At 35.9% G+C, this 12,401-nt stretch overlaps 1 protein-coding gene across 12 annotated transcripts in view; it reads left to right on the top strand.

Annotated features, from left to right (window-relative positions):
- The window catches only part of LOC131435145 (protein vav), a 684,197-nt gene that overhangs the window by 214,090 nt on the left and 457,706 nt on the right, over positions 1-12,401 (top strand). The gene's annotated exons all lie outside the window — the stretch shown is intronic.

The following is a 12,401-nucleotide window of genomic DNA, read 5'->3' on the forward strand; positions in this document are numbered from 1 at the left end:
TGAATATTTTCAAATTAGACAAGTATTTGGCACCATAATTCAATTGTTGTTGATAGGAAAAAATTATAAAATTTCGTCGATGAATATAATATAAGATATGAAATTTAATCTACCACTCTATAACCATAATCTATTGGAATAACACCTTTTAACATAATTGTATTGTAGAAATTTCATTTTATTAGCGAATACAGATAAATACAGATATTTTATACGAATCAATACAGTTTTTCTATGAAAATATCTGGCATCTCTGGTCATAACATACATAGGTAAACAATCCCATATACATTGCAATCATGAAAAAAATTAAACTGAATTATTGTTTGAGTATTTTTTATTACATTTATTCAGTTCAAGTACTGAAAAGAAGCAAATTGTTTGTAATACTGCGGTTTTAAGTTGCCGCACGAAATTAACATGAACACATTTCTGAAATTTAAATCAAGAAGCAGATTCATTTCCACTCCATTTGAAAACGTAAAGAATTTTTTCAAGCGTGTTCTTGTACACAATTTATCGATGAACTTTTGAAATTATAATAAAAAAAATTCTGTATTTTTCATGTATTGTTTCAAGTCTAATACAATTTACGTCATCCATATGTGTAGTTTTATTCAGAGGCTTATAGGTTTTGCAGCTTTCTTTGTAGTATTGTATCATATTTATTAGGAGATATTGCTTTAGCTAATATACCAGGAGCAACCCATTCTCTATAGTGTTCATAATCTATTTAGGTAATATTGAAGAGTCAAATACACGCTAATAACACGAGATTGTGATGCTTTTGGCATATTCTAAATACTTTCAAGGTGTTTGGACAAATTTTTCAATTTACTTAAGTTAGATATATGGGTAAAAACATTATTTGCTCATTGTTATCGAGCGAATAAGCTTTTTCCTACAATCCGTTTGAGCGACGTTTTCTGTCCACAGGATTCAGAAATTTTATTACAAACTACAGTTACTGGGCATAAGTTAGTTTCGACTTACTTTTGTTATTTTAAGTAAACACCACGCAGCTTCTAATTAATATGCTTTCTAAACAGGACTTGTACATAATATGCCAAACACACAAAATATATATAACGATATACAAAGCAATGTATTAAAATAATGATTATCAATTCTAATATGTTTATTAAAATCTAAGATGTTATCGATAACTACCTAAATAAAAAAGAAACGTATTCGAAAACTCATAGTCGATAGTAATAAGGCTTTCGACCATTTTTTATCGAGTTCAGTCGTTTACGAGCTCGATTGTTTTGGTTCCATAATGCCAAAACTTCTCGATAATCTAATACTTCTTCGAGTGACGTCGAACGAAGCTCGATGATCGACTTCGAATCGAGAACCATAATACGAAACGTGGTCGATTCGATAAAATTTCAGTCGAATCGAGATACATAATGCCACCCCAGTACTACGACAGGTGGAAGCAGTACAAGATTGGAGCTACGCTCGTAACCAGCGGAACACCTGCTCGTATGGGTAGTTATTCAGATTTACAATTCTGATAGCTAACCCGAAGAGTACGATCATTTAAATAATTTTGAATCATTTTGATCGAATAAATAGGAAACTGGAAATCAGACATTTTTGCTATTAAACCTTTGTGCCAAACACTGTCGAATGATTTTTCTATGTCTTGAAGAGCAACTCCAGTGGATAACCCAGAAGATTTATTTGCTTTTATCATGTTCGTTACTCTTACAAGTTGATGAGTAGTTGAATGTTCATGACGAAATCCAAACTGCTCTGGTAAAAAAAATTGAATTCTCATTCATATGAGACATCATTCTCAACAAGACAATTTTTTCGAAAAGTTTACTGATAGAAGAAAGTAAGCTAATTGGTCGATAACTTGATGTTTCTGCTGGGTTTTATCAGGTTTGAGGATAGGAATTACTTTAGCGTTTTTCCATCTTTTTGGGAAGTAAGCTAATGAAAAACACTTGTTGAAAATTTTAACCAGAAGTCTCAAGGGAACATCGGGAAGATTTTTAATAAAAATAAAAAATACAACATTACCAGGAGTCTTCATGTTTTTCAGTTTCCTAATAATTGACTTAATTTCATCAAAATTCGTCTCAATAATGTCATCTTGTGATAACACTTGGGTTGAAATATGCTCATATTTCAGTGAGACTTCATTTTCAATAGGACTCACAACGTTCAAATTAAAATTGTGTACACTCTCGAACTGCTGAGCAAGTTTTTGAGCTTTTTCGCCATTTGTAAGAAGTATTTGATTTCCTTCCTTGAGAGCAGAAATTGGTTTCTGAGGTTTCTTAAGAACCTTAGAAAGTTTCCAGAAAGGTTTAGAATATGGTTTAATTTGTTCAATTTCTTTAGCGAAATTTTCATTTCGCAAACGAGTAAATCTATGTTTGATTTCTTTTTGTAAATCCTTAACTGTTAGAACTAGATCAATTGTAGAAGGATTTTTCACGAAAGGGAAGCAAGTCGGATTACTGGGATGAAGAACTGTGAAGTAACCAGCTGAGTGTTGATTATGAAGTATTTTTCCATTACTGTTATTTTGCCTGGACATGCTTAGCATTTAAGTCTCCAATTACGAAAAATTTCGGTCTATATCTTGTGAGTTTTTGCAAATCGCCTTTAAGGCCATCGTCCAAGTACCATGCGCGCGGGTGGTTTTAGGAAATTTTCGATGGAAATTTCGAAAAATTTGACAAAACCAAAAACATACAGACCTTTGAAATACTTTTATCTATCTACAGGGTGAAAAAGACTGGAAAATTCGGAGGATTTTACGAGTCTTATCAAAAATAGCGCTGAAAAAATGAGCTTTTTTTGTAATTTTTCACAATTATTTGAAAAAATAATTCGATGGAATGAAATTTTTTTTTCAAAAAAAAACCTCATGCTGACAACAAGGATCACATTCGGACACATTTTTGGAAAATCTTTTCACGCTATTCATGGAAAATCAACGAATTTCATATAACCGATTTCGTGGAAATTTTTGAAATTCGTAAATTTTTCTATGAAAAGCGTAAAAAGGTTTTCCAAAAATGTGTCCGAATGTAATCTGTGTATCCATAATAAAGTTTATTTGAAAAAAAAAGTTTATGTCATCGCTTTATTTTTCCATATAATTATGAAATATCACAAAACCACTCATTTTTCAGAGCTATTTTTGATAAGACTCGGAAAATCCTCCGAATTTTCCAGCCATTTTCACCCTGTAGATAGATAAATGTATTTCAAACGTCTGTATGTTTTTGGTTTTGGCAAATTTTTCCAAATTTTCATCGAAAATTTCCTAAAACCACCCGCGCGCATGGTACTTGGACGATGGCCTTAAAGAAATTTAATTGTTCGCCGGTGCATTGGAATGGCAAATATGCTCCAGCGATGAAATAAATTCCATAAATGGTTTCAACTTCGATTCCCAAGCTTTTAACAACTTTAGTATTTGAAGAAGGTAAAATTCGATGTTTAATTTGCCGTTGGACAAAAATGGCAACTCCACCACCTATTCCAGTAAACCTGTCAAATCGATGAACCACATAATGTGGATTACTTTTCAATTTGACATTTGCTTTAAGAAAAGTTTCTGTCACAATGGCAACATGAGTTTTGTGAACTTTGAGAAAACTATAAAATTCATCTACACTCGATTTCAAAGATCGAGCATTCCAATTTAAAATGTTCAAATAATTATTTAACATCACCGTTAAATTTTAAATTCATTATAATATTATTTGCAAATTACCATCCGATTTGAAACGCTTCAAAAAGTGATGAAGTCGAATTTATTCGGATGATCATTTGAAAAAGTTGATCTTGTAGGTAGATCATTTTATTTTCAGTTATATCGCCTAAATCGACTTCATTTAAAGAAGCGAATGGCATTTAAGGAATATTGGTAGGTAGACTGCCATTAGAAAAAGATGATTTGGCCTATCTACCTATTAATAAATTGTTTTCGTTAGAAGATGAACTGCAAGGCGTTCCTGTGTTTTGATTATTTACATTAGAAGAATTAAGTGGTAGATTTCTACCTGTTACCAAAGCAAACTGTCATTAGAAGAAGGTGATGACGAGGTCGATCTACCTGTCAATAAATTGTTTTCGTTGGAAGACGAATTGAAAGGCGTGCCTGTTTTTTGTTTTAAATTTGAAGAAATAAGTGCCTTAGAAGACTTAGGCGTGGCATTTATCACGGTTTTTTGATTTTCAGGTATGTTCTGTAAATTTATGGTCGTTGGTTTGACTTGTTGTCAAAGCGAACGAGCGTTTAAAAATTTTCCCTGACAGGACATTTCAAATCATTGGATTTATGATTTCCATCGCAATTTGAATATGAAAATTGATCAGTGGTTTTATTCACTGGACAAACGTCTTTCGAATGCGATTTACCACAATTCAAACACCGTATGTCTTTCTCAAGTAAATATCAATGTACCACCAAGAACTTTAAGATCGCGGAACTTTTTAAGACTTGACTATCTACGTACTGACTATGGACAAAACGAACCCATTAGGGGAATGTGTAATAGCTTTAATAGTGCCTATGAATGTTTTGATTCTTCCATTTCATGTGATGTTTTTAAAGATAGACTAAGAAGATTATTGTAATGTATAAGTGTAAGCCCATAATGTAATATGAAAATGTTTGTATAATTGTACTAGCTGACCCGTCGAACTTCGTCTCGTCAGAAGAATTGTCAAAAAACTAAGTGGTCAACGCTTCTCTCCATTATATTTCTAATTACTTAACCTACAATCAACGGAATTCGACACACACTCGCTTTAGCTCCAAAAGAAGAAACATCACCAAAGATTAATGTGAAAATATGAAATACTTCTGTTAAGCGAAAATTGAACAAATGCACAGATTTCTATTCTGAACAGTTGCTCTTGGGAAATTCCACACAGCAACGATTATTATCAGACTGTAATTTTTTTAAGGGTCGTGAAATACTCAAAGTATGAAGTGGAGCGAAGAAATGTAGCAAAATTCTCTCACGGTTCATGCATTGAGAGACTCGAGTTCTTGTAGCATCTTCTACCGGATTGAAAATGTTGTATACTATATAGATAGCAATATAGCAGCTTCTGTCCAATTTTCGGCAATCACCAACACTGGTTTCTTATATACAACAAATTTCTATTTTTGTTTGGTAATAATTTTTTCGGCAACGATCGTTAAAAAATTATTTTTACTGAAAGATACGTAAAATTTATTCAACTCCTATGTAAAAGTTACGGTTATTTATTATTTACTGACATGGTCTGTGAACTCTGAAATGTCATTTCTCTTCACGAACTCAGTGAAAGTTCTACCAATATTCGAAAAATTAATAAAAAATAATGAAGAATTTCAGTAACCATCACTATACGAGGTCTGTTCAAAAAGTACCCGGAATTCTCATTTTTCTAAAAAAAATATTTATTTATTCGTCTACATCTATATGGTCCCCTTCAAAGTAATCCCCCCTAGATATAATACACTTATGCCAGCGTTTTTTCCAGTCTTCGAAACACCCCTGATAGTCACTTTTTGTAATGCTCTGTAGCACTCTCAGCGATTCTGCCTTTATCTCTTCAATCGATGATTGTGCTTTTGTTTCGACATCATAACCGTACACCCATGTTTCATCACCAGTTATGACCCTTTCAAGTAAATTTGGATCGTCGTTGACGTCGTTTAACAGCTCCTGAGCGATGGTAATGCGTTTGTTTTTTTGATCGAAATTCAGCAGTTTTGGAACGAATTTTGCTGCCACTCGTTTCATGCCCAAACATTTGAAAAAATATGATGGCATGAGCCAACTGATATGCCAACTTCATCAGCAACTTCTCTAATAGTGATTCGGCGATCATCCATAATCATTTTTTCCACTTTTCCCACATTTTCATCGATTATTGACGTGCTGGGTCGACCGGAGCGTTCGTCGTCTTCAACGTCTTCGCGGCCATCTTGGAAACGCTTATACCACTCGTAAACACTTGTTTTTTTCATAGCAGACTCACCGTAGGCTCTCTGTAACATTTCGCACACTTGGTTACACTTTATTTCATTTTTCACGCAAAATTTAATACATAATTCTTTGACTCTTCAATTCTTCCATTGTTTAAACGAACAAAACCGCCGAGCTAAAAAAAAACACGTCTACACCAGTCGCTACAAGACAGAATGTAAACAATGAATATAGCTGAAAATTTCACCATACATTAGGGACATATGTACCAACACAATAAAAAAAAATTTTGACCACCGGACTCTCCAGACGCGCGCAATTAAAAAATTCCGGGAACTTTTTGAACAGACCTCGTACATTCAGCAGAAATACAGATCAGTAAAATAACATAACTTTTGGACCTAGAAATGTGAAAATTTCTAGATTTGTAGAGAACACGCAAAATAGTGGTGCGAATTGATTGCTTGCGAAAAATAGATAATCCTAGCGGTAATTCTTCATTTAGTGAATATTTTTAAAAATGCCTTTGCAACTTTTTATTTCAGCACTCTAACAATGTGAAGTTGTTCCCATATTCTACTGAATTGCATCCGAAAGATATTTGATCATTTTATGTGAATAAATTATTTCTGGAGAGCAAATGTAATTCAATTCATTCATCACACGCAAATAAATTAATTAATCGGATAAAAATATATTTTGAAAACTAAATTGCTCCTTTCTTTTCCAGATCTCTAATACAATTTACCAAAAAACAGTAATACTTTACGGGTCAAGACGTTTACATAGTTTTAGAATTATATATTGAATATTCAACTGTTTGAAAGTCAGTAAAACTGTACCGACATCCGTAAAAATAATTCGGTGTGTACAGCTTTTAGGTTGTGAGAAATTTGTTTCAGAATCTCTTCTGTACGTTCAAGTTATCAAAAAGTACCATGCGTACTTTAGAGCTCTAATAATGTGGATATTTTCAGGTACTGTGAAACTTTTGAATTCTTGAAGATGACGCTTAAATTGTAATTTGATATTGATCTTACCAGTTTGAACATTCTTCACAGAATATGCAACATGAAATAACAGTCTCAATTCGTTATGGTAATCATCTTGAACATTGATATCTAATAACCACTCACTGTGTGCGCTTAGTCTAATCTAAATCATTAGAAAGAAAAATGCAAGTAAAATCAATTAGTTTGAACTTAGCGCTTCTACAGCACAATCTTTTCATTGATTCATAAAAAAAAATTATGATTTGTTAATCTTGCCCCCGCAATGACCAATACTGTTCATCTGACTCCATTGAACACCCAATTCATCAACTGGTAAATGATATCAAAACTTCTTCTTCTACCCACAACGGTTTTCTAGAACAGTCATTAAGTCATTTATGTCGTTTTCGCTTGATGCCAAATCTAACCCAGTTTCTACTCTAACTGCTGTCAAACCGTTTGTTTGAAGTCAGTTTCGAACCTAGTTTCAACGTGGTTGAACTGAAAATCGAGTCAGTTTCGAACCTGGTTTTTAAATCAGTTTTACTCAAACCCCCGTTGCTAAGTGCGAAATCAACACAGTTTCGTGAAAAGTGTTTGTTTGATGAAACTTGGGTCAGTTTAAGTTTTCTCAAGCGAAAACGACATTAGTAAGCAATAATTTTGATACCCATTAAAGCACGTGGTTCGAAATGACGAATTACATCCGTCAAATATGCATGTGAAATCTCCACACGAAATAAATAAATAAATAAATAAATAAATACAGATGACAATTTTTGGTTCCATGGCCGAAGCCTTGGCAACGACGACATTGCGTTAACTTTGCAATACCATTATGTCGTTTATAATGTTCCCAATGAATTCGAATGTGGGAAATGAAACGTACTTTTTCTAAGGGTTTCAAATTGTTTACATCACTTCGAATGAAGTGTATTAAGTAAAGTTCATGGGAAATTCCAGATCGCGGTTTAGAAGTACCATTCGCTCTTTTTTCATGAGTATTACTTGGAAAGGGGCAAAACCAAGCAATTCTTTTAGTTCATTTTTAATTTCATCAGTTCTTTGATCATTTGATAAGCCTTTCAAGACAGTCTTGAAGGGTCTGTCTGATTTTATATCATATGAATAAAATATATGAAGTTTCTCGGACAAATGTCGGATAAGACGTTCATAATCTCTCAAACCATCAACCAATACTCGACATTCGTCCGATTTGAAATGAAACTCTTACTTCCGGGAGAAAAGTAGAAAGCTCAGAACGGAATGCTTTGAAGCCGGAAATCATTACCGTATAGATTGTTGTTTCTTCCCAGAACGACAAGTGTCCATTTTGGGAATTTTTGAAGATTTTTTTTGTATGTCGCTACAATCGGATTCAAGAAGAATCTCGTAAATATTGTTAGACGGCATAGGATCCGTCCATTTTCTTTTGTTTTTTACATTCAGATTCTATAAAATCGTGAATGTTATTAGAAAAATGTTGAATAACGGATTGTGATTTATTCCGTATTGAATTATTTTTAGCCTTAGGCTTGTTGCCTTTCCGGTTGGACGCAGGCATTTTTGAAGTGAATGAAATTTGAATTTAAATTAATTTAAATTAATTAGTCTTCGATTAGACTCCTAGTTTGGAAAATTTTTGATAAAGATTGATTTTGTGGTAGCATTAATAAAGACTGATTAGTTCGAAGAATAGTTCTTTGAATAGCTAGCCTTAAGAAAGGCTGATTAATCTTGAAAAAGACTGATTATATTAGAATATCACACTTTGTATAACCTTGAGAAAGGCTGACTAATTGTTAGTCTGTAAAAAGACTGTTAGTGATTCAGGTTGAATCACTGAAACTCTAGGTAGCCAGAAAAAAATTTCAGGAGTGAACGACTGTTCAACACCGACTGACCGGTCCGTTTGGTTGGTTTTACAAATCTGACCATGTATTTCAATTTTTACTTATCACTAGCCGTACAATTACTCTTACCGTAACTTATCGTTTCCTATCGGACGTACCTGGAGCGGTAGTAATCGGGAAAAAAGAGAGGGAGAGAGTGTCATGCTAATGGAGAAGAACTGGTAAAAACGTTCTCAGTTGTGATGTCATAGATTTGGTTATCGACCTCCGCGTTATGCAGGGGAAAGCAATCATGAAATATATTGCTAACTGCCTGTGCGGTGGACTTAAGTCGAGGGAATTGCGATATGCGCATTTCTGTAAGGTTTATGACCGGGATATCCAAATACGTGGAAATGTCGCATTTGGTTTGGGATTGAATGTAAACTGTACTTAGAATGGATCATGCTAGGATGGGATACTTTGTTATATTACATGGGCATGATAGGGTGTACAATTCGAAACGGTAACACAATCACGTTGCGTAGAGCCATAATACATGAGTCAGTAGTGAGTGAGTGAACGACTTCCAAATGCATGGCCCGTACAGTCAAGTAAGTGGCTATAACATCCAATGTTTTTCCGATCGTTTACCGACAGATACTGTCATTGGCCCGAAGTAATCCACCCCCATGTGACTGAAAGGCCGACTGTAGGCAGCGAGACGTGACGGTGGCAGGTCACTCATCAACGGCGTTAGCGACCGAGCGCGTTCGTTTTTACAGAGTTGACAAATCGAGGAGTGTAGTAATGCTCATATATTGCAGTTCCATGGTTTTGATAAAGAAGTAATTCGTGGACATTCCTTTTCACAAGTCTCGTTATGCCATTACTTCTAGGAAGGATGATTGGATTTGCGACACTGCTACTGATAAACTGGCAAGCACTCGTTTGTCTGTGATGTCTTAGAACTTCCTTCTCATCGATGAATATTCCGACTGACTCTGAGCACATAAGCAGTGGTCTTCAGAAGTATTGGCCATCGTCTGAATATGTCCGCATCAATCAGCGGTTCAGGGACTTTGAAATTTAGTTTGAGGTGTCAAACTGGTTATTCTTCTTTATTTTCCAGAGGAACTCAGGTCCGATGAACCATCAGCTTGAACTGTTCAAACAAGACGCGCCTTTCAATTTGGTTTCTTCATCGGCCACGTTTAACTTCGATGGAACGCAACGACATTCACGGAAGTTCGACGTTTCCAGAGTTTTGCTAATTCTCACCGCGACATATTGACTGTATCTTCAATGATACGAGTGAAACCAGCACATAACGTCTCTGGAATCTGTCCAGAAGTAGCGTTTTCGAATGGTGATCGAGAGAGAACGCAGGATTGTATCTGCTAGTCTAACGCCGATAATAGCGACTGGTAATTCCAAACGTGGGATAGATAAAAATTTCAACGGTGTTACTCTGGTTTTTGCTCCAGCTAATGCACATTTCACTGTGTGTCCTTGTTGGTATCGTAGATAGACTTCCGCCGAGAACCCGTTTTTAGCGGCGTCTACAAAGGTATGCATTTCGACTTCGGTGGTTTCCTTAGCTGAAGTGGAAACCCGATAACATCTTGATATCTTTAGATCAGAAACTTTAGGGAGAATACGTAACCATATGAGCCAGTTCTCGAAATGTGATTCGTGGATATGCTCGTCCCAATCAATGCTTGGCCGCCAAATCTCCTGTAAATGGATGCGAAAGAACGTCATAAAATGGCCGATTAATTCTCTCTCTCTCTCTCTCTCTCTCTCTCGAGAACATTGGAAGATACCAGAGTCGGTCATGTGGTCTAATTCATCTACGGTAAGTTTTTTATGTAGCCCTGCGCTACGTAATCGTCGATTTTCATCTTTAGCGCTTGCGCTAGATGAATATCTTTTGCATATGCCTTTCAAGATACTGATATCGTCTAAGAGCCATCTGTTGACGCCCGTTTGCGCATATGGTGAGTGTTTGCAACAGCTCGTCCGCCCTTCGGACGTCGTAAGATAATAATATACTTTCTGGTTTGCTGTTACCAAGGCTCTTCAACTAGAAATATTGTTTTATGGCCTCGTCTAGATCTTCATTCGGTTTGGTTTCACATTGACAGAGTTGGACACCGTGATGATTTACACAATCACCGGCCTTCGCGGCGTTTCTGTAGACTATCCATCCTAAACGAGTTTTAACAGCTATGGGCTCGTTTACTTTTCCTTCGCGGTATTTCAAGATATACCTTGACTTGGCGTGGTCAAGGCCGATAAGAAATCGTGGACTGATATCTCGATAAGATTCGATCGGCAAATCTTTCAGATTATGGTACTTAGCTTGCATTTCGGACATGAGGAGCGTCTGCGCGCGCATTTGTAAATCACTGACAGTATGCACTTCGCGAAGCTTAAACGTTTTGGAGGAATTCGACACACTTGATATCTGCGATTCAACCCTTTGAGTCATGGCTTCCATTCTGTTCGTATCTCCGGTTCATCGCAATCATAGCGATTGTGTTGGTTCTTGGATTCTATTTCGTCATTTAAACTATGCGCCATAAGCGTAAGCTCTGAACCGTCTTCTACAAATGCGTAAGTACGTATCGTCTTCGATGGACCCCGAAGAATGACTGGTACAATCCCGAAGAGAATTCCTGACTGACCCTGATGCACGTTACAGTTGGTGTTGGCTGCTTGATTGCATTGAACCCGCTGAGTATCAGTAGACCTAGCCGATGAATGCTTAGTTTGATAGATGAAGAAGTGGATTATTGAGATACAAATATCCGTCAACACCGCACAGCTCTTTCTGCTTGCATGGACAGTTATGCTTCCATAAACACTTCCGACAGATGAGCACTACTGCACATTTCGAATCATAACTAAGCTCCCTGAAACGTTTACACTGGGCTAAAATTGAACAACTCCCCTTACACGTCACACACTCTTTTGAAACGAAGGATTACTGGTCTGTCTGTGTTATCGGTAGTTTACTGCATCTGGAGACCGACACGACACTTGCATTCTCGGCAGTATACCGTAACCACACGCTGAAGTCCAAAAGATTTTTAGTAGGATTGTCGCGGCAGCTTCTTGTCCAATCTAGCTCGTACCTCAACGAAGCGATGGACAAGAAATCGGCTGTATCGCAGGCTTCTACTGTTGCTACGAGATTTGCAACACTGAGCGCAAACTGGAATACGATATCTAGTTTAATCATGCTAAAGTTTTTAATTCTTGGATACGTTCTTTAAAAATGCTTATATTTAATTATCAGAAAAAAAAGTTTTAATGATGATGTCTATCTCATATATGTAGTATTCTTTTTAAAAAGTTCTGCTTCGATTTTTTAAGGAACTTAAGGGGATGTTTGTGAATTAACTAGTATAACATAGAGAATGAAACATTTCTCTGATCGGTTAGGCCATCCATTAGAAAACAAAGTGGGGCTTTCATTTGACCCTAAGATTGAGAATAACGGTTTTGAGTCCAGTTTAGAAAACTGTACAATATTTAACACACTTTACCCTAAAACTCCGGAACCGGAAGTCGGATCCGGATGAAATTCAGGAATTCCGGGACCGTGAGAGCTT

The sequence above is a fragment of the Malaya genurostris genome, chromosome 3 (genome assembly GCF_030247185.1).
Source record: "Malaya genurostris strain Urasoe2022 chromosome 3, Malgen_1.1, whole genome shotgun sequence".
NCBI classification, from domain to species: domain Eukaryota; kingdom Metazoa; phylum Arthropoda; class Insecta; order Diptera; family Culicidae; genus Malaya; species Malaya genurostris.